Source organism: Anas platyrhynchos, chromosome 2 (genome assembly GCF_047663525.1).
Source record: "Anas platyrhynchos isolate ZD024472 breed Pekin duck chromosome 2, IASCAAS_PekinDuck_T2T, whole genome shotgun sequence".
Classification (NCBI taxonomy): domain Eukaryota; kingdom Metazoa; phylum Chordata; class Aves; order Anseriformes; family Anatidae; genus Anas; species Anas platyrhynchos.
The window spans coordinates 107,737,530-107,760,339 of NC_092588.1; the positions used below are offsets into that span (position 1 = coordinate 107,737,530).

Genomic DNA, 22,810 nt, shown 5'->3' on the forward strand with positions numbered 1-22,810 from the left:
TGTAGGACCCACCAAAGAATGCAAAGGGGGAAGGTCTTGGGGATGGGAGTGGGAAGCAACAAAGGAAGAGAACATGTGCAAGAGGGGTCTGTGGCCTTCACATTGCTCCCCACTGTCTGCTCCATCTGTGTATGTCTCAACTTGCCCAGAAATGCCTGAAGGATGACAATACTTTAGCTTTTACATGTTTTCTCATCTGCTTTCACAGCCTTTATGTTACTGAAGAATTTGGCCTGGATATGTTTATGAAGATTGCTATCCATTACTTCACGTCTAGATGTTGTCTCAAGTGACACTTGGTGAGCAAATTAGCATTGAAGCCAAATTCTCTTTGTGGTGACGGCTCTGCAGCAGGTACAGCTTTTGTAAACAGATGCTGCAAGAGAGGTGGATTTTTGCATCACTCCAAATCTCTTGAGAACTAAAGTGTTCAGGTAAATAACTCGCTGAGATAAAAAAAGACATTGTTAACTGAGAAGTATTCTCAGACTGTCTCTTCTTAGAAATTCATTACTTATAATGAGTGTCCCTTTTCTAGAATTTTATCTTGAAGTATACCACGGTAATTCCTCTTCTTTCTGCTTAGTTGAAATCCAGCTAATCTACACCATGTATATAACTCAAGAGGCTAACAAATACTGTACAACCAACTTTTGAATTTTTATATTTATAGGTGTCAGCCAGAATTTCAAAGCAGATGATTTGTTGTTGCTGTTGTTTTTAGTGCACTTCTTTCAACATTTCTGTAGTATATGTTTGATTTTTGAAAATACTGTGACCCTGGTCTATAGCCCTGGTAAAATCCTAATTATTACGTGGCTTTTGCAGGAGCTCTGAGACCATCCAAAGCTGTCCGCTGGTTGGAGCTTCCTTGCCCAACTACAGAAGCAGAGCAGCCCTGTTTCTCGTGCCTTGCTGACCTTTATTCTGTTGCTTAAGGGGTGGCCAACCTCTCTCTTTGCCTGCTGGTAGGTATTTAGTAATATTGATGCTCATTTCCAGATTCTTGTGAAATGAAGCAAGCTATGAATATTGCATCCTTCTAAAATTTCTCCCCAGCTGTTTTTGACTGGGAAATGGCAGCAGCATATGCTGTGGATGCCTACTGGTTTTGTGTGTTGTATGTAGCCTCTCCCCTGTTGTCTGCTGGAGTAGCAGTAGCCCACACAGATTACTTCCCTTGGTTGGTCGAAGCTACCTAGAAGTGTCTTTCACTCTACCGCCTCTCACTTCACCACAGGCATTAATTTTTGCTGCAGTGGGCAGGAGGGTTCAGTTCAATCACATTTTTTCTTGGGGTGGCTCATGGTGCTGTGGACCAGCCCTCTGCATAGTATCAGCAAGATCCGTGGGTGTATTGTTGCGCACTCCAACCCTACCATTTCCACCTGGGCCTTGATGAAACGCACATGGAGCAATGTTGCTGTAAGTTGGGCTGGGGCCCAACAGCCAGCAGAACACACCTCGTTTCAGATCCTGTCCATTTTTTTGCTAGCCTCATGTTTCTGGAGGTGAAGACATCTGCGTTGGCAGGCAAGCTGGCACACCTAAAGACACACCTATGACCACAAGGAAAGTGATGCTTCAGCCAAACCAGTCATGAGTACCGTGCAGCTCTTGTCTTTCACCAACTGTGCTATCTACACACATTACCATGCTCTCAGCTACAGCAGAAGAAATCACCACCAAATTGCATGCTCTGTTTGAATACAGGGTCTTATGCTCACAGAAGATAAGCAGTCTCCAAGATGCACCCTGGGCAGTGCAGGAACACAAAATTTGTTAGACCTCATCTCAGCATCGATGTGGTGTCAGTGCTGAAATACCGATGAGCAAACACATGCTTCATTTCCATAACGTGTCTCTCCAGCTTGTGTGAAAGGTCCTATTTCAGGTGCCTACAGATTCCTGATCACTCCAGGAGCCACGGTAATGAAGAAAGGGGATTATTTGAAGCAAATCACCTAAGCCTAATCTATGGCCAAAATACTCTTACTGTGTTGGACTGTGGCTGATGGAAACAGGCAACAACTGCTGCTCTGGTGCTCATCAGCAAAATGCCAGTGGACAAATGATAATGGACTTCACCCTAGGCTTGCATCTTAAGCCAATTGCCGTGCAGATAAGAGCAGCCCTTTCAAGCTGTTCCATTGCGTTTTAAAAGCAAAACTGAGAAGGCTTCACTAGGGAACTTGATCTCTTGTAGTGTTTATTCTCACCAACCAAGAGCAGCAATTAATATCTCTTTCAGATGGTGAGAATCTCTTTCAGATGGTGAGAATAAACAGTCTTGTAGACATGCAGAGGAAATGGAAATGACATATGAATTTTAATTAACCCACTTCTCCTCAGCTTTGCTGTGTACTGCCAAAATACAACAATACAGATCCTTCGGCTATGCACCCTGGCATCTTCCTGGGCTGCTGGCTTCAGTTGCAGGTGAGTTTCACGTGTGTACCTGAGATCCACGTTTTTTGTGGTTTGATCACCAAAGAGGTGCCTGAACTCTTAGTGCTTAGATCCATCCCCGTGTTGCTCTCCTAAGAGACTGAAGATAGCCCTGTTTTTAAACACAACCACATGAACTCCCGAAATGATATAATCTATTGTGATACTCCTGACTGTCGGTCTCATTGCAGTCTCAGGCAGTGCTTGGACTTCCCTGGATGTGTTGTGTATGTTGATAGAAACCAGTATGGCAGAAAATCTGATGTCATCTGCAGCTGCCACGCCATATTTCAAAGAGGAGGCATTAACCCTTCCTAGTAACATCTCTCCTGCAAAGGACAAACGTCGTCTTGTGTGAGCAGTGTGCACAGCCTAACTATTTACATCGGTACCCACTTGCCAGCCCCGGTTCTCTGCCAGAGTAAACTGGCATTGCTCCACGGTCGTCGGAGAAACTGTAAATCTCACTGCTGGCAGCAGATAATTTTGACCCCTATGCTTTATTTCATCGACTTCGTGTCCTCCGACATCTGGTATCATAAAAGTGTTCAGACGCAGGGATGGGGTTTCTATAAATATATTCCTTCCGTGAGGAGATTGACAGCATTCAAGTCACAAAGTGTTCCGGAGCCATGTGGGAGGCGGGAGGAGCAAGGTGAAGGGGGAGGCAGGTGTCTTATTTCCCCTCTCACCTCCTTCATCTCAAGCCCTTGTGTCCTCCAGGATATGTTTTTAGTGTTAATGGCAAAGGTGCTCCAAAGCAGGGGTAAATGTGGGCCCCAGATGTGCTAATTCAGCCTGGGCCAGGCAGGGGAACACATGCATTATCTCACTCACCGGGGCGTATCCTTGACAGCTTCAGTGGAGGCCACTGAAGCTCTGCTCTGCTGCCGTATTTCTGCACTCTGACCATGGTAGTGCCTTCACCCCTTCACCAGCCACAGCTCTTCCCTTGTGGCTCTAAACCAGCAGAAAGCCATCTCTGCTTCTTGCTCTGAGTACTGTGTAGCCTGGCCATGAGGCCAGACCCTTGGGAGCGCAAAGAGTCTGAGGGGAGCCATAAAACAGAACAAGAGAGCCTGCTGGGGTAGGAGCCATTCAGTGCTGGTGAGCCCTGCCTTTAGCCTGCTCTGAGGGTTGTGTGAGTCACAGGGAAGCATCGCTGTCCCTTTCCATCCACCCCTTGCAATGCAGACAGATGGCCTCACGGATGACTGCAGGTACCAGAAGTGGCATCACGTGGAAGGTGTAGGTACACATAACATGTATCACTGCCATAAAAGACGGGGAAGCTGGCCTTTCTTTTGTTCCTCAGAATACAGCCCCTGTGATCTGAGCATATGCTACTGTACTATTGATTTACTGCTTGATTATAATGACATTTCATAACACAAGTGTTATTAAAGACTTGTTAATCTTGCTCAAGGATCATATTCCTCAAAATGTTTGAGCAGAATGCTTTGCGTTTATCTTTAAGTACATATTTAAATAAACTTAAATGACGTGCTGTATCAAGGTTTTAATTAGCAGAACCTTGTTTTCAGAGCCGAGCAGCTCAAAACTGCTGCTCTGTGACAAACAGTTTTTCTCCTTAGCGCAGAGCCTGTGGCTTCTTTCCCATTCTTAATAGATTTCTGAAGTTTTACTAAAGCCCCATTGCACTTCCAGTATTTGTCTCACCCCTGCTCACTCTGTCTCTCTCAATCCAAAGGGAAAGAGCACAAATACTTTCTGAAGTATGCCTGACTCAAAGCTAAGTGGATTTTGCTGAGGTTTGTAAGGGAGCTATTCTATGGTGGATTAACAGCCATCCTTGCCAATTAGCACAGAAAATATTCTTCAGCATACAGGACGTTGACGAGTAAGTACTGTGTGCACTGGGCCTGCAGCTCTTGTTGTTAAATATCCACATTGTACCGGTGTCTAGAGGTGGCAAGCAGCTTAGGGTCCCATTGTCCAGGGGACTTCGCAAACATACGGTGGAGAACGTCCCAGCCCCAAGCAGGTATGATGTGGTATCTTCAGTTGCTTGTACAACGACAATACGATCTTCAACAGCATCATCTGCTCAAGTTTTTGTCTCGTCATTATTTACCTTGCTTGTCACAGGGGGCTTGTTCTTAAATGACAATACACTTTGAAATGCTTCATTGGGGTATGCAATGAATTATTTCTGCTATTAATATCTGTGAATGCTTATGTGCAGGAGGAGGTGCTGAATGGAGGTTTTCTATCTATGGTGCCCCAGCCGTGAGTGGGAGTGGGTCTTAACAGCCTCATCCTAATTTCTTTAGTGTGAATAGTGCCATAGGGCTCCCACAACATACTTGCACCGAGAGTTCAACTGTATATCTTTACAGTTTAACTTAGTTAAAAGCTGATTTTAGCTCAGCAAGTGCAAACATCTTTGTAGGGGACCTTTTCAGTTGAATCTAGTCTTATGTTTGGCTTAAGTGTGAGTGGTCCATATACAGAGCACTTTTCGTTTAACAGGGTCTTGGCAGTTTTAAGAACCAAAGAGCACTGAATGAGAAACTGTCCAAATGTTTAAAGCCTCCCCTCCTCTTGGAAAGCTTGAAATGGACTTTCTACCTTTCTCAAAATCTTCACAAAGTCTTTTCATGTCAGGATTGGATACTTCCTACAGAATATTAAGGAATGTTAAGATGAAGTAGTTGATGAAAAGCATCCAGGCATAGCTTACTTTTTCATGGCTGTCTGTTTCTTGTGATGGTTAAAGATAACGTGATTGGTGTTTTTTTTTTTAGATTCTTTAGGCAGCTTGTGTGTCTGTTTTCCCCTAGAGAGGTGAAAGACAGTTGAAAGAAAAGCTACCTAATGTCTACTGGGGTGAAAGCCTGCATAGCAGACACAACTGCAGAATAGATGGCGTGCTGTAAGTTTACACCTTTGTGGGGAGATTTCACGAGTTGTTTTGTGGTAACTTGTTTGTTTCTGTCCATAACCTGACTGTATTTTTTTTTTTCAATTTGATTACAATGGTGTGAAATGTTTTTTGATTTTGATCAAGGTAGGGAGGAGCTGGTCCTTTTTAAACCATAAGAGTTGTTTCTACACATATGAATTCTCCTGCACTCTTATGCTGGACCAACTTAACCTTCAGGATAGGATTTAAGAGGCTTAGTTGGGCTGCAGCAGCTTTACACCATGTCTAACCGTGCCCCATCAGTGGCTTTCAGTGACTTAGAGCAAAGTGGTGCAATTAAGCTAGGACCAGTAGGGAATAGAAAGCCTGGGAAGGAAGGGAACCACAAGGATGGAGCTAAAATGGAGTTTAAGCACTTTGGGTTTGGCTATAAATTGCGAAGCCTGTGTGAGTATCAGAGAACCTGCAGATGCAGACAACAGCAACTTGCATTGTTCTATTTCACTGGTGCTCTAACGTGCCGTTCATTTAGCAGGGCTGTCAGAACAACCACAGGTGGCTTTTACTGCTTCTGGATACCAGAGGTAAGAACATCTGTCATCTTTAAGCCTGGGAATTCCTCCTGCTACTTTGCCACTGGTGGAAACTTTCTGATGAGCACATCCCCCCCTTGCATGGTGGACCTCCAGTGTCTGGAAAAACCAAACACTCTCTTTTCTCTGAGTTTTTTCTCTCTCACAGTGCCAACATTGAAATATTTTTTTTTCCCACCACAGGGTGTGTTTTGATGTTGTTGTTGATGATTGTTTTCATTTTTGGTGTTTTCTTTTATGGCTTTTGAGTCAGCTGTCTTGAAAGAGGAAGGCTTGACCATCTGGTTCTGGGAACAATCAGCATCTAAGAGGCATGGCTGGTTTGCACATCATTCCAGGCCTGGTTAAAATAAACAGAGCCATCATCCTTAGAAAATAAGATGCACCAGATGTAAAGCAACCTCGAGCTCTGTGGAGAGAGGGTGAAATTTATGCAGCAGTTGAGAGAGATGTAAGGATTAATGGAGGGGTGTTATAAAATGAAATTCCAGTTTCAGTTACTTCTGATGCCTTATCTTGAAAGACGGCGGGCGGAGGAAAACACCAGCTAAGAACCCAAAGAGAAACAGAACCCTGCAACCCCCAGGCTTCTCATCATTTTTGTTTTGTTTTCCTTTTTTCTTCACTTTTCCCCCAAGTATGTTGACTCCGTAGGTGTGGTACACAAATCACTCCTCCGACAGGGAACAAGCACGGTCTGTGAGCCGTGCCCAAGAAGGTGCAATTAGCCGGCGCCGTGGGGAAGACCCCAGCAGCCCCTTTCTTTCCGCAGGGGCGCAGCGGCAGGAATGCTGCGCTTTCAGGCGGGTGGCATTGTTCCCCGCGCCATTCAGGAGAAGTGGCCGCCTGTTAAAATGTCCCCAGTCTGGTGGTGCTGCTCATTCCCACTCCGTGCGGGGATGTGGTTTTGTTTCTGGCTTCTTTTTAACTCCTTTTTAAGGTCGATGTATCTCCCAGTGTCTCCTGTGAACCTGTGGGCCTGTGTGTGCGTCCTCTTCTTTTCTTTCTTTCTCGCTTCTTTCTGTGACAAACTTTAACCCTTCTTTTTAACCCTCTGTCTTTCCTTCCAAGTAGCCTTTACCCTGCCTGTGTGAGCAGCTGACAAAGAGAATAAGTAATTTCTTAGCCTTTCAGCGCTGAACTGCTTCTGTTTTTGTGAGTGGCCTTTGCACCTGTTGTGATAAGCAGCGCTCCCTTCACAGCAGCACTGAAAGGGTGGCAATCTTTTTTTTTTTTTTTTCCCCTTTAAACTTACCCTTTCTTTCGTTGAATACCAATAATTAAGAAAAAGGCTTGAATCCACTGTGGATTCTTTAGCCTGACAAAACCTAGTATTTATACGGGTTGAAATGAACGGGGCAACGGGGTGACCATGGCACCTTTCTCATCAGCTTGGTGAGAACTGTCTGGAGCAGGCTCCTCGTGTGAACAAAACAGGATGACCAGTTCACTTAACTAAATTTGGCTTTACCCAGCCCAGCCTTGCTTGTCCTGTTTATACCTCCAAACTGTGTTTTCCATGTGTGAACTTGCCTAATCATGTGCAGCAAAGCATATGAAGTAACTCGCGCTGTTGAGAGAAATAAATCACTGCTCTTTAGCATTTAAAAAAAATGTGCATTTTGATGTGCTTTTTAATACGTCCCTCCTCTCTTTAATTTGTGAAATACTTGTGGCTCGGGAGCGCTGTTTGCTGAGGGCTGGTCTGCTGGGGGCCACGCTCATGTGTCTTAATGGGACCTCTTCCCCTTCACCTGTGCTGTGGGTGCCTCGGTGTGTCAGCTTGAAGCCAAGGAGACCCCCAGTATCTGGGGATGTGTGACAAGGATAGTCAGTGACTGACCCTCAGCACAGGTCTGAAAAAAAAAAAAAAAAAAAAAAAAAGAGTGGGAAGGCTACCCAGCTGCTAACACAATGCAAGGGAAGGCCTTGGCTGCTGTTCAAAGCTGCTCTGAGTGAGTGTTTCAATTTAATTCTAAATTAAAAGCAGCCAGTGTTGTATAGCACAGGGAAAAGATTATGTATTAATGCTTTTTCCCCCTGACATAATCCTAATGATCGCACTAAAATAAATAAAAGTTAAGCCTTCTTCCTCCCTTTCCCCCGTTGCTATATTATTCTGTGGCTTGCAGCCAGATTTTTGTAGGTGAAAAGAAGATGAAGGAGGTCCCAGAAATGTATGATGAAGAGGGATTGTGCACTGATGACCTCCACTTCGACGCTCTCCCTACTCCTTTGCCATTGATGTGCTTTGCTTTGAGACTCCTTGAGAAATAAGGATGAGAAGAACCTGCCTAGCAAGCAGCTTGGCTGAAATTGAACCTGCTCACGGTGAGACGTGAAGGCTGTGAGGTGGTGGCTCATCAGCATACGTGTGGTGAAACACTTCTGCCCACTGCTCCTGAAACATTGGCTCTTGCTCCTGTGGGAATGGGTGAGTGACACCACACCATGCTCTCACTGGTGGAAAAGGTTTTTCTCCCCAAAACCTCGTGGTGATACCTCTCAGGGAGCAATGTGGTGACCTGCCAGCAGGCCAGGGAATTGCCCTGGTTGGTAGAGGCATTAGGAGGTTGGGCTGCAGCGTGGAGCTGGGGCCAGCAGTCCTCAGTATGCTCAGCTGAGAGGTGATGGGATGTGCCAGCTTGGCTCCCTGTCAGCCCACCTCACACCTGAAAAGCACCAAAACCACCCCTGTGGTGCAAATTCATGCTCTGGGTGTGAGATCATTTAAGATGTGGAAGTCTGGAGAAGCTGAGTCAGAGGCCAGGTATCACAGATGCTGGTGGCTTAGGAAGTGCAGTGTACTGGCTGTAAGCCTTTCCTCTGTTTTGTCTGTTTCTGAATTCTTGTCTGTCAGCTCAGCAGTGACACGCAAAATCGCTGATGCCTTGGTTCTGTGCTTTAACACTTGCCAAGCATTTGAATGTACTTGATATATGCCTACAGGTATCCCAAATTCCCACAGCTCTCATCCAACAGATCAGCCAGGATGGGGATTACAGAGCATCTGAGAGCCACAACAGCGTGGTCAGGTAGGCTTTCTGGTGCCACAGGAGTCAGCAAAACTTACCACTTGCAGAAATGCAGGCTCACAGCCCAAGCCATCTCTTCCTCTGGTGTTGGTCCTCCCGTGCCAGGGAGCCCATTTCCTGATTGTCAGGTAGAAATAGCTCAGCATGAGGAGCCCGCTAGTCTTGCAGAGCTAAAAATAGACAGAATAGTTTAACTTCAGTAGCTATTTCACATTTCCCCCCCCCCCCTTTCCCCTCACTGGATTTGATGTGGCAGGGCCTGGCATTGCGTTCCTTTCCATCTGTGCCTGCTCTGCCCATTCCTCAGGACATAGGAGATTTGTCTGAATTATTTTAATTGGCAAATGCTTTGTTCATATAATAGCCACGGTAGAAGTGCTTCCAGACCTGACAGCCTGGGCCCTTCCACCAGTGCAGCTCTGCCTGGGGACTGGGCCACAGGCTGCGTGCCTGGCTGGACCCAGCCTCTCCCATTTTCTTCAGCTTTCTCATCACAACCCACTGCCTCACCACTGCCAGCTCAGTTGGCCTTATTTTTCCTAAAAGACAGGTTGCTGGTGGCACTGGTCCTCTTCCAGCTTAGCATTTTCTGGTCAAGGAGAAATAAGTGTCTGTTGCCAGCCCTGGAGATGCTAGCATCTATAAGTTCTCCCTCTGTTTAGAAGCACTTTCTGTGGGATGAGCTGCCTGCCAGGCCCAAATGCTAGGGCCCTGAGTCCTGCAAAGAAACCCACAGCTATGCTTCACCATATGCATGGGAAGGGGCGTCCAACTGTGCAACTTGCTTTGGCAGATCTGGGCCTTAAAATAGAAGCTCCATCCTAGAAAACTTAATGAGGAACCATAAAGCCTGGGTGCATATTTAGAAAGCCTAGCGAACAGGCAGCTATCTCATAAAACTCAGAATATTTCTGCAGCTTGTCCCAGAATAAGAAAGCCGGGGCCAAAATGATACAAAAGAGGAAAAAATGCTTGCATCGCAGATGAAGCTATTCTTGGCAGGTCTGCGGATTGGCTGCTCTGGTTTCTGTCACGCAGGACTATCTGTGATGTGCATTTGATTAAAACTCGGCGAGTGTTTACGTACAGAGTCCTGCGGGCGTATTTCTGGAGTTGCCGAGCCCTGATGGCTGTTGGGTGAAGCAGGCCGTAGGTGCAGTGTAGCCAGGAACCTAAATTCCTGGGGTAGCATCCAAAGACCTGCCTGTGGTGGCATTACTGATGGGAAGGCAACAGCCTAAGCGGAGGAGGGAGACGTGTCGGACACTAGCCCTATCGACATATGTCAATGAACACACGCAAACAGACCTGGTGTGATGGCAGGAGGGGGGAGGAGGGGCTAGACTGGGTCCCTTCCTGCCTGCCCACCTTATCTTTAATTTAAGGCTGATGGATTGATTACCATTTGTTATGGTAAGTCCATATGTGTGCAGATCCAAGGGTAGGATTAGGTTCCTCCTCCTTTGTTATTCGAAGTCAATCGCAGTTCATTAAATCTCCCTCATCAGTTCCACCACCTGCTCCTCTTCCTTCCCTGACCCGAAGTCGCATGCCCATTTACCCTTTTCCCTTTGTTTTCTGTTTGTTTCTCTTTTAATTACATTTCTTGATCTTTTCCCCATCAATTATTCTGAGGAGAGAATCAGTCAGGAAACATCAATGCAAATGAAATTGTGGTTATGAATGGAGACAAAGAAATGTTTGGGGGGGTGGGGGGGACTTTGTTTTCATTTTCTGATCCTCTCTGGACTCGCACGTGAGGCCCCCGTGCCCTTCACTTCGTGTGGAGCAGAGAGCCAGCAGCCTGGCAAGTGGCAGGGGACAGGCCTCTGCCCTCGCTTGCCCCTGCCATGCATGATGAAGGGTGTAATGTGGCCAGGGGAAGTTTTCAGCTTCCTCTCCATCCTCCTGGCAGGCTTTGCGTGGCTGTGTCAGATCATGGCTGCCTGTTGTTGGGAAAACCAGGATCTGCTGCAAGTTCAGCGTCGATGACGACTGAGATCTTCCACTGGCTTTGTGTACCCCACAGGCAGGCAGCGTGCGCTGCATGGCCTTCACCCTCAGCTGCAGATGGATGAAATAGCTAGATTAGATGTGAACAAATATTAAACAGCCAGGTTTAGGATGCAAGGAAATGGGCTCACGTTGCACCTGGGGAGGTCTGGACAGGATATCGAGAAACATTTCTTCACAGGGAGAGTGTGCAGGCATTGGAACAGGCTGCCCGGGGAAGTGGTGGAGTCGCCATCCCTGGAGGTGTTTAAGAGATGTGTGGACATGGTGCTTAGGGACATGGTTTAGTGGCGGACTCGGTAGTGTTACGTGATGGTTGGACTTGATGATCTTAATGGTCTTTTCCAACCTGAAGGATTCTATATGATCTTGTGGTTCCAGATGGACTTAACTGATGGGGTGTATGACTAATAGAAAGGTTTATACATGTTGCAATCCCTCCTTGGGCCCCTGGCCAAGAAGCAGCAGCACGGGGCCTTCTTCTCCTCAGCAAACTCACCACAGCTTGCCATGCCATGGGTCAGCAGCCTGCACGGGCTCTGCTTTCAAGGCCCAGGGGGGTGGAAGCAGCCAGCAACAGCTGAGGAAAAGAGGGGTAACACTTTAAAAACATTTGAGCACTTGTCTGGTCAGACTCCTGCGCTTTCCTAGGGAAATAGCATTTAAAGGCACGCTGCTTTTCCTCTCAGGTGAGGGGACATGCCTCAATCGTGCTTCGTGGAGCACCCTCCAGTACATTTGCATTGGGGGAGCAATGAAAAAAAACAACAAACAATCAAGCAGGCAGAGGAGAAGGTGCTTTTTGTGCCTTCAGTAGACAAGCCTCACAACAGCCTGAGACCAGGCCCTGCAGTTCAACCAGCTGTTTGGCAGGCCTGGGCTCATCCCTCTCCTGGTTCCCTTGGGTCAACAGAAATCCTCTTTCTCACGCCCATCTCCTTGCTTTGCAGTTGTCTGTGCTGCATATTTGCAAGAGAAAAACACACACACACGTGGGTTTAGATGCTGTTTAAACCCTAAATGGAAAAATTACTGCAGAAACCAGGTGGCAGTTTTCAAGTTTTATGCCAGTTCTCCGGGGTCAAGATGTAAAGAAATCCATATGTTCATGTTCATAGGTGTGCGTGGACAAGTAAAACCTGTGTCTCACTTAGCTGCCTGTTTCCGTGTCTCTAAGTGCCTCCCTTGATTTGTTGAAGGGCTGTAACACATCCATATGTTGGGGTCATTGTAGTGTCATGATGTTATGATCTAGCTTTTTTTTTTATTATTTTTTTTACTATTTTATATTGTTTTATTTTTTAAAATTTAAATTCACCACACATTATGGTGCCAACAGAAGGGTTAATTTTTTCTGAGGTAGTTGAGAAGCAGAGCTCAACCTAGGCAGTGCGAAGCACGGTCAGGTGACGCTTAAAAAGACAAAAGTCCAGCGATTGAGTTCATTTTGGATAAGGAGCTGTTGGCCTGGATTCTTTAGCTGAATTTCATTCAAACCTCATAAATTTTCACGTGGGCTGGGAACCCGGGAGAGTGCCTGTTTTCCAGCGGCCTTGGTGCAAGTTGTCTTTCCCTGATGCGTCATGCGGGATCAGCTTTCTCCTGGCACTTCAGCACTCTTGCTTTCGGCCCTGCGATGGCAAATTGGCAGCAGCATGGCACACAGGGAAGTGGAAACGCTCCGTCCAGAGGTGTGGGAAGTGTGATGGGTTTCATTTTAGTGCCATGCAAAGCTAATGGTCCAGCAGAGCTCCCTGAAAGGCATAAGTCCGTCCTCTGCCTGCTTTGGCAGTGCTGTGATGAGGTTTAATGATTCCCAGTTGAAGATTAGGTGCAACGTTGTTATATCTTGGTTTCCATAGTAGGCTAATAACTTAGTAGACTTTCATTTAAAAGGCCTCTTCATTTCCAGAAATTCATATTTTATTCCCTTTCTGCCCAAAGATGGGAGAGAGACTTTCTCAGGGGTCCAAGAGGCAGTAAAATATTAAGGGTGTGTGCGTAAAATGACAGGAAAGCCTGGTTGGCTGTGTTCAGGCCCTCGCTGTGTTCCCTGCTGGGGGAAAATCAGAAAAATAGCTGTACCCAGCTGTGGAGGCACTGGGGAAGCAGAGGCTGGGAAATGAGGGAAGATTTTATTGAAGGCTTTGAGGATATGCAGTGGCCCAGGCTTGTGTGCCTGTACTTTGGTTCTAGAAGAAGAATGGCTGCAAAGGTTTAAACATGATTCCATCAGACGAATCCAAATCTAAAATTCAGGTCCAAATATCCACCTGCCCAGTAGGCCCAGATCTGGATCAAAACATGAAAAGCTTTGTGGCTCAGCCCCAAGCCACACTTTGAAAGGCTCTGCTAAAGCAGAGCTTCAGCTCCTGCTGTAGAGCAGTGCGCTGCGGCTGAGCATCCCTGTGAGCACGCGAAGGTGCTGGGTCAGAGGGAAAGACCCAGAGCACAACGCCTGTGAGACACCCTCACATGAGAGTTTTGTATGCGTATCAGTTTGAAGGAAGCACATGACTGTGACATATTCTGCAGGTATCATTAAAAAACAAAACAAACAAACAAAAATATTCAGGCAATTCCCATTCTGTCTCAAATATGCTATTATAAAAAGTGAGTCATGAATTCTTGAAAAATATCCCCCCTTCAAGCCCTTAATCAGTCTCAGGAAACCACACTGAGATACAGACTGGCAAAAAGGCAGTAATGTCTTTCAGCCTGTGACAAAACACAACTCTTATTTCTTTCCACTCCCAGCCGAACATAACTGCCACAACACTGTTCTTATAGTTTCTTTAAATCCTAGCTGAAGGTTTCAATACACAGAATAAAAGTGAAGGATATTTAAGGATTTTTTTTTTTTTTTCACGATTAATTCCATTGGAGTCCCAAATGGGTAATACAGAGGGGGAAAAAAATACTTTTGTAGCTGTGGGAACCCAGCCCAGCCTGCTTTGTGTACATGAGTAGAGGCATTGAACACCATGAGATTTCTCATATGCATAAAGGTTGACAGATCAGGCCTGATCTTTGTAAAATATTTAATTACATACCATCAGAATCATGTCAGCTATGAAACAGCAATAAAAATACTAGAGTGTGTCAGTGAGCAGCAGTAGTAACTGCAGCGACATAAACCCATTGAACTTTTACATATATCTCACACACACGGAGAGCAGCACATCTGTGCTGGCTAACTGCAAACAGTCCACCATCCCCACGGTGCACGTTCAAGCAAATTATTGTGCCTGTTTTGCCAATTAGTGCTCAAATTCTGCCACGTGATGCATTCATTACTCTGTGCTTTGGGTGGGGAAGGGGAGTCGCAGACCTGCTACTTGGTAGATGTCGCGGCGTTGTCTTCCTTGCCAAAAAGTGAAGGTTTTATTGCTTTACTTTGATTGATCAGCAAGAAGAGCAAACGATCCTGATGCTGAAAACACGGGCAGGCGGTGCACTTCAGCGTGACCATGAGGTAGCATGTGTGACAAAGGAAAAGCACGGTGTCTGTGCAGCGTTTTCACCCAGGAGAGCTCACCTGCAGCTGTTAGCTGGAGGTTAAAAGCAGAGTTTTATCTGGCTCAGGAAGCCGTGGGTTTTTGTCAGATTTTGTGCTGGCAATAGAAGGCAAAAGTGAGAGTCACGCTGAAAGCGAGCAGGGTATCCTTGTCCCACGTGCTCTGGGGGAGTAACTGTGGCTCCCGGGGGGGTTGCATCAGGGCTTGGTGCATCACTTTCCGGGCTTGCATCAGCTGTGGCCACTTCTACGCGTCGCGTTTGCGTTATCAGTGGAGACTGACTCATTAATGATGGGCTCCATGGGGAAGATCGGGTAACCCACGGTGGAAAGCAGAAGCTGTGGTAGGAAATACCCAGCATATCTTGGAGCAAATGTAAATGACAGGCAGAGAGGGTGACCAGCAGCGTGGTTCCTCACCTAGCCTGTGGCTGGCTCCGCGTGGGTGGGGTGGGTGTGGAGCAGGTCGTGATTTTACTGTGGGTCTGTAAATACAGAGTTAATAAGAACAGGTAGCTGGAATGGCACTTCCTGCATTTGAATAGCTATGTTGCACAGAAGTTAAGTTAGCCATCACAGGTCATGACTGATTTGCATTTCCACAGCAGGTTGATCTCGCTCTGCTCTTCTGTACAAGCCCTGCCCAGGCTCTGCGCAAGGTCGGAAGTAAAATATGATTTTCTACCCGTGTGTGCACAAACATGTTGCACTTCAAGTTCTTTACTCGAATCTTTGTCCAGCACACCATGCTGGCCTTCAATTGCTTTGCTGATCTTTTTGTTGTTGCTGTTATCCTTGGTCTTCTTCTTCTTCAGCTGAGTGGCTGTCATCTGTACCTAGTGTACACTGTAAATAACATAGTGTTTATTTCGTGGACAGCAGGGAACAGGCCTCGAGGGGCATTTCAAGAGCCAGCAGAAGTGGCCCTGTAGCTCTTGGGCTGAATCACTGCCTCCTTCTCCTCATCCCCTCCCCCATGGTTTCCCGATGGCTGCTTTCAGATGGGTTTCTATCATGGGGGAAAGGCATTGATGCAAAGTGGATGACAGCAGATGTGTTCCCTTAACAGGGTCTTTCACTGAATGGCTCTGCTAATCATTATGTTTTGCTCTGTAGGACTTTTTATTCATTTAACAGGTTTATTTCCAGATTACATATTTGTTTTTGTACTGTTTCCTCATAAATACAGGCACTGTAGAAAGAGCAGGCCCCACCATATTTCATGCAGTATTTGTTTATATTAAGTGGGCCTCACTGAACCTGCATATACAATAAATACCCTTTCAGGATTCCTAGGCAGGAGTGGAGGGAACAGATGGCAAAACAGACCCAGGATTCCCGTTTACAAGGGGATCTTCGAATAACACAGGAGGAATGATAGCCATTAAATAGCCTGCCTCCCAGTGCCTTTATTTTTGGCCATAAAAATGGGATGCATTAGTTGCTTTTTATTATTGGTTGTGTTTTGTTTTTACTCTTCTTTTGCATTTGGTAACAACAGGCTTTCAAGGACTTGGAGTAAATCAAAGTGCCAGCCTCATCTGGCCGGTCCATCTCTTCCCCCACCCTCCCTCGTAGCAAGTCAGGGGGAAGAACTACCTAGATAAGGACCAGACACACGTCTCAGACCCACGGCCTTTGAAAGATGCTTGAAAGGCCAACCTGGATCCAGGGGGCAGATTTGCAAACTGCTGCTAAAGCTCACACCCAGGCTGCAGGGCTCTGCCTGGCCGATAACAGCCAAACGCTATGGACCGACGATCTCTCTCGTCCTTTGGTAAGGGAGACTGATTTGTGCTTGCTTTGTTTTTAAGCGTCAAGAGTGAGATTAGGAGGAGTGAGAAGTCTGTGGCTGGCAAGGGGAGAAAGAGTTAGGGGAGAATTAGGCTGTCCTGCTCTCCAGCCAAAGCCACCGCTGTGTTTTCGCACACCACCTTCATCTGTGAGCAGAGCGAGGAGCACCGTGTTGGGAAAAGCGTTTGCAATCCGCACGGGCGATTAAAATAAAAAAGTCCTGAAAAAGCCAACAGACGTGGGATAAAGTGGATGGTGTCAGGTTAATGCGGTGCATTAGAAACTAATTAGGGTATTTCCAGTAACAAAAGATGGCAACCACAGGCCTGGAAACCGGCCAGCTGCTCGCATCCCACAGGCGGCATCGGAGGCTTCCACGCCGGTGGTCAGGGTGTCCCAGGTGTCACGGGCACCAGTAAAGCTGAGGGCACTGGAGGAGACTGCAGTGGCTTGGAAGAGGAACCAGCTCCCAGACAGAGAAGAGCAGTGGCACAAAGCCTCACAGAAGCCACCAAGCCAGATGGCTGAGGAAACCTTGGGTCTGTGTCCAGCCCAGGTGGGACTGGCGCTGGTGAAGAGCCTGGGCTGGGCCAGGGAGCACAGCAGGAGCCAGCAGCGTTTGGCTAAGTGGTGCTTTGTTGTCATTATGGGGAAAATCATAGCTTAAGTGGGCTAGGACCTATCCAGGTATTATTCTGGAGGCTGTTGCATGCAGTGAGATGGCCACGAAGGCTGCTATATGGCCGTGAGCTGAGTGCAGCTCAGCAGTATGGAATCCTCCAAGGCACCCTCTGCAACGCAGGTACCCTTCCTTTGTGGTATATTCTCCTTTTGTACACCTCAGTCTGCAGGCCCTGCGACCCTCTCCTTCTCAGTAACGGAGCAGCCGCACACCCACTGGCGTCAGGATCCCTCTTCTGATAGGTAGAAGCCCATTTCTTGCTCTGATTGCATCAGCCAGGTGCGTTGCAGCCAGGGGTTTTCCCTCAAAACCTCAAATCCTGTTCCAGCTAAACATAGCCACCAGCCTCCTAGTTGCTGCTGCTTACTTTTTTACTTTTTTTTTTTTTTTTTAATTTAGTATTTTATTTTGAGGGCAGAGCAGGGAGAGGTGGTGACGAAGAGAACTTTCCCTATTGAACTGTTAAGCAGAAATGTTACTGGTCTGGTTGCTGGGATGCGATAGGAGCTGCTCTGGGAGGGCAGGGACCTATGCAAGCAGAAAGCCGAGGCGAGGAGCTGTGATGCATGTCTTTTTTTTTGTTTTCCCAGCCCCGTGGAGGTGATTCAGCCTTGAAGGAGGAAGGCGTTGTGACTCAGGCTGCGTCTTGCTCACCCTCTGCCGCAGGGAGGGTCCCCAGTCATCGCAGCAGCCCCTGCCCCTGCCTGCAGCGCTGTGCTTGAAAGCTGTGGGGGCTGAAGATCACGCTCACCACCCAGGCTGTGCCTTGCAAGTGTCCTGGGGGACACTTCCCTGTATTTCCCTGTACTGCCAGCGGAGCACTTGCTGTTCTGTTCCCCCCAAATGGCTTCAATTACAGTCCCTTTCTTGGGGCAGAAAATGCTCCAAAGGTAGAGGCTTTCCTCTACCTAAAAGAAAAAAGGGGGGAAATTGAGATATATCCCCACACCTAAATAAATCTGAGGCTTCCCCTCCACGTCCAGCACTAGGAAGGCTGAATTCACAGCAAGCATGCATGCTGCACATCCATGCGATGCCAAACCTTATCCATCCCTGCCTCCTCCTGCCTGGGGGCTGCTGCGTGATGGCACGGGACAGGACGGCAGTGTGGGGCTTTGCAGACCAGCATGATTTTTGTGTCCTGGATCCCCCTGAATGTGCCAGCCTGTTCCGGGCTGCCGCAGTCGCCGTTCAAAGCAGCGGGGCTTCCAAAGGTGGTTGAAGCCAGCAAGGTATGAATAGATTCATGAAGGTCTCCGCAGGGTAAGGAAACGTTTTTGCAGCCTGCTGTTATCTGATCTAGTCAATTTGACATGGCCCCTCATCACGGCAGATCTGAGCAAGGCTCAGTATTCAAAAATAGAAGTAGCAACAAACCTCTTCCTTTTCTTCCTTCTCAGTTCACAGGGAAAATATTTTGATTAGTTTGAAGGCTAGGATTTTTTTTTTTTTCTCTCTGTTTAGATAAGTGAATGAATGAGAGAGTGTGTGTGAGAGAGCGAGAGAAACAGAAGTTGCTTCGAGTTAATTTGAAGAAATTAGCCTTGCATTTGCTTCATTCATTCGAAGCAAAATCCTATTATTAGCTCCAAAAGTTTAAAGGCGCACCGCTTCAGCCAAACTCGGACTCTCAAACTGGAAGCCCAAGCCTGTAGCCACTGCTTTGAACAAACCCAAAATGTATTTCCTGCCACAAATCTCACATCAGGAAGTCCTGCCAAGCCCTGGACATCGCCAGGCTGCAACCAGTGTGTCCTGTGTCCTGCTTCGAGAGGCAGCATTGGCTTGCAGCGGCTCTCCGTGTGCCCAGGGTGCTCGGCGGAGGTGGAAACTCTGCCTCACGAGCGCTGCTGCCACGAAGTCTGATTGCTCTGAGGGCTGAGAGCCGTGCATGTGGAGCAAGTCAGTACTGAATTGACGCCCGTACCCTTCATGAGATCTGTTATCCACCTAGAGGCTATTTTCACTTTGAAGTGGCATTTGCTCCATAATAAGTAACGTCTCAAAATGCTGTTAATTAAAGTTTCATCTGTTTAGAGGATTTTCTTTTTCTTCCTCCCCCCTCTTTTTTTTTTTTCTTTTCTTTTCAGAAGCTAGTAATTAGTCCAATAATGTGGAGACATTGTTACTGCAGCTCATTAAATTTGGCAATGCTCACTTGGACCTTTGAGCGCTGGCAATGTCAAGTTGACCTGAAATGCAAGTATTCCATCTGTCGGGAATTACTGATGAATTGGAAATTAAATATAAATATATATATTTAACTCATTACTTGTGCTGGATTGACAGTCCTGCGAGCGCTAGCATTTCATGTTCATCGACAGATTAATAACGCTCTCCCCGGGCTCCAGCCCTCATACGGAGGGACTGGCAGCAGGGATGAGAGGAGGATCAGATGCCACAGGGATTTAATTTTTGTTCTGTCTGTACAATACACTGATGAGAGTGTCAGTTTGGGGTGAAGCAAATATCTGGGATTGCTCTGGGAGGCTGCAATCCACCTGGATTCCTACAGATGTCAGGTTAATTTGGGATCTCTGCTAGGCCCCCATCTGCATCCCCAACATGTGCTGGGGCTCGGTGCTTTGGAGCATGAGCCCTAAATGCTGGCATGGGTCAGCCAGAGACTTCCTCTCTCCTCCACCTGTCTGCAGAGGAAAGACAGGGTCCCTCGATGGCTCAGAATTAAAAGGTTCACCTGGTGCCAATAACTTAAATTCTGGTATGGCCAGTAGTTTGCTATGGCAAGAGGAGTCTTGGGAAAACAAACAAACAAAACAAAATAACAAAACAAAACAACAACAACAGCAAAACATACAAAATACAAAATCCCAGACAATTGTGAAGACAGAAAGAAATAACTGAGCGTGGCTGGGCTGCTGGGAGACAAGGTGAGCACAAAGCCCCAGGTGTCCCTAAAATTACCTCTCCTCACACGGTGTGCTCTTGCCAGGTCTAATTCAGACTTGATCACTTTGCTCATCAGCCAGAGTTGTCCTGCCCCAGGAGGAGAGATCTCTGGACAGCTCACCCCTTAAATACAAGGCTGCCAGATTTGCCAAACCCTGGGTTTTAATCCCACGTCTTCAGGACACTTGCTGTTTTGCCAAAGCCCCGCTGGCTCTCCGAGCCTAGGTCTACCTTTAGAAGCAGAAATACTGGACCCACGCATAGGGAAGCACAGCAGAGCAGACGAAATGACTAAATATTTAATATTAAAGATTGTTCACACATTTCCAACCCAATGTTACTGGCCAAGGAAAGCTGGATGTTTCACATCAGGTTAGCAGGATATTGCAATATTTTGGCTGCTTATCTGAAGTGGAATGAATGGAACTGCCAAAGCTTTTGAAGTTCACTCGTGAGATAATATTTTATTAATTTTCTGAGCTGAGGGCACTTTAGCATCTCCTGTGAGTCTTCTGAATATTAAATGCACGTAGCTCTATAGGCAGGACTCTTTCAACATTCACTCATTCACTGTTTAAAAGCGCCCGCTTTCCATAAATTGAGAGCAGTCTCCTTGGTTTTCTGCGAGTTATCTTCCCCCCAATAAATTAGAAAGTATATCAATTTCCTACTCCTGCCTTTGAATTCAAAGCAGGAGCTACTTCAGCACAGGGGAAGATGCAGGCTGTGTTTGTCTTGTTTGTCTGGTGCACAGAAAACATGGCTTAAGCCAAGACAAGCTCCTGGGGACAGCGGGCGCGCTCTGAGCCTGGAGGCAGGTAACTCCGGGCTGGTTTCAGAGAGTGCTCAGATAGTGAGGATGGCGAGTGCTCACCAACCAGGGCCTGCACGTGGTTTTGTGTCCCCAGCCAGGGCTGGGTGAGAGCAGGGCAGCCCGCGTGCCAGCTGGAGAAGCTCTTGCTGTGCTAGGTTCAGCAAACCCTCGCAGGTGCGCCTGGCTGGGCAGAGCTGCCAGCACAGGCTTCTGCAGCGAAAAGGACAGGCAGTTCCTAGATCTATCGTCTGACACTTTATAAATAGGGCTGGATGAGAGGGAAAAGTAAAAAGCGTATCGAGAAATAAAATGACAGCCTTTGTCCAAAAATATCCCAGTTGCATTGTTTCTTTCCCCCCCTCAAAAAAGAAAAAAAAAAAAAATAGAGGTTGCTTTTTCTGCATTATGCTTGTCATAACCGGATGATTATAGTAACACCACGAAAAGAGCCAGCCAGGATATGACACTTTAGCTTTCAAAATAGCTCTTCCTAAAATAAACCCTTCCCTCACAGGCTGCTACTGTGATACTTATGGGAAAATGTGAACAGACCACTCGTTCTCCCATCCTTCCTTGGAGATTGAGGAACTTTCCATCAGTTTATCTGCTCTAAGCCCCTGTCCCTCAGACTGGGAGGCCAAAACCGCAGGAAAATGGTGGTAGTGTAATTTAATATGCTCCACAAATTTGCCTAAATGACCCTTTGGAAGCCTTCTGATTTAATTAGATTTACTCTCTGCCCACAGAGAATAAACACACGGGCCTGACATTTCCATAAAGACCGCGCTCTTTGCAGGGACTGCAGTGCAAAGCAGGACTGGCATCGACCCTGACCGAGCCACCGGGGGACTCTGACTGCACAACTGCACAGGACGGCAGCACATGAGCCTTGTCCCCTGCAGCACCTGCCTTCTTCAAGCACTGTCACCAACCACGAGGTGCAAAATGAGGCTGTGCGAGCTGCAGGCATCTGCGCTGGCCAGGTGCCACCCACAACACCCCGCATGGGGCTCGTGCTGGCTCTGCGAGGAGGGGAACACCAGGCAAACGCATGTGACACCTCAGGCTGCCTGGCTGGCACAGCTGGTGGCTTTACTTCCCTAATGTAATCTTTCTGTAAATGTGCAGGTGTTTCTCCCTTCCCAGCACGGGAGGGGAATCACGATGGCCACGTTTTCCATGTGTGCTGCACGGGAGGTCGGCTTGTGCAAGGAGAAAAAAGCGTCCCTGTGAGGCAGAAAAATGAGCTTTCTGCTTCCTTGTTTTCTGGTGCCATGGCTTCCCCAGACAAAGCCAGCAAAGAGCAGGGGCTGGCCAGGTTCTAATGATGTTTACTCAGTTTTCCACTAATGAAGTTTAGTGGCTGGTATAAGTTACGGCACCAGCTACTCCCCTCAAGATATCACTCTCAGGAAGCACAAGGACCATTTTCCAATTTTCCCATGCTGTCTCAGGAGGTGATTTCTTGCTTCACTACCCATCCCATCAGTGCAAAATGAAATGTATCACCACTGCAGGTTTGTCACGTTTGCCTTCTCCTAGCAGATATTGGACAGGTTCATTGTCAGCTACCGAGCTAACACTGAAACCAAGTATGTGAGCATGTTGTAACAGGGAGCTTCTTGAAAGGAGGGTAAAACAAAACTGCTAATAGAAGCTCTCAGATAATAGGGATGAGGTTTTACCTTGGGTTAGACTGGCTTAGTCCTCACTGAGGCCATTGGCAGGATTTTTTAATTAAGGAGTAAGTCTGATGATCTGTGAACTGGGGAAGTTCAGGTTTCGAGTCGCCCTGCATGGATTGACCTGTGAGACTGTCACACCGTGAGAGCCACGGGAACAGGCTGTGCTCGGGCCATACAGTGAGCATCCTCAACAGGACAAATGCAGTTTGGGGTTATTTGGTAAGCTTCTGTACCTGATGAGATCACACGGCTTCAGGTTTTTGAGAGTGCTTTGCCTTCTCAGGTTAGGAGAGGATATTTCTGTTCTCTTCCAAATATCAGGAAAACAAGCCTGCCAGTGGTTTAGTACAGTAGGTGTCCCAAATGTGTGTATACATGTGCTACAGAAGGAAACATTCACCCACACTAAGGTACTTGCTTGCTCTTCCAGCC

At 47.1% G+C, this 22,810-nt stretch overlaps 1 long non-coding RNA gene across 6 annotated transcripts in view; it reads left to right on the forward strand.

Annotated features, from left to right (window-relative positions):
* LOC110353471 (uncharacterized) overlaps nucleotides 1-19,271 on the forward strand; it is a 73,411-nt gene extending 54,140 nt beyond the window's left edge. For 2 of the 6 annotated variants that reach the window (XR_011806870.1, XR_011806869.1), the window contains exons 5-10: nucleotides 209-299; nucleotides 829-968; nucleotides 1,496-5,344; nucleotides 5,871-5,919; nucleotides 8,061-8,362; nucleotides 17,560-19,271. This is a non-coding gene — a long non-coding RNA (uncharacterized lncRNA). The remainder of the gene's footprint in view (nucleotides 1-208; nucleotides 300-828; nucleotides 969-1,495; nucleotides 5,345-5,870; nucleotides 5,920-8,060; nucleotides 8,363-17,559) is intronic. The other 4 variants (XR_011806872.1, XR_011806868.1, XR_011806873.1 and 1 more) reach the window with 4 other exon arrangements.
* The last annotated feature ends 3,539 nt before the right edge of the window (nucleotides 19,272-22,810 follow it).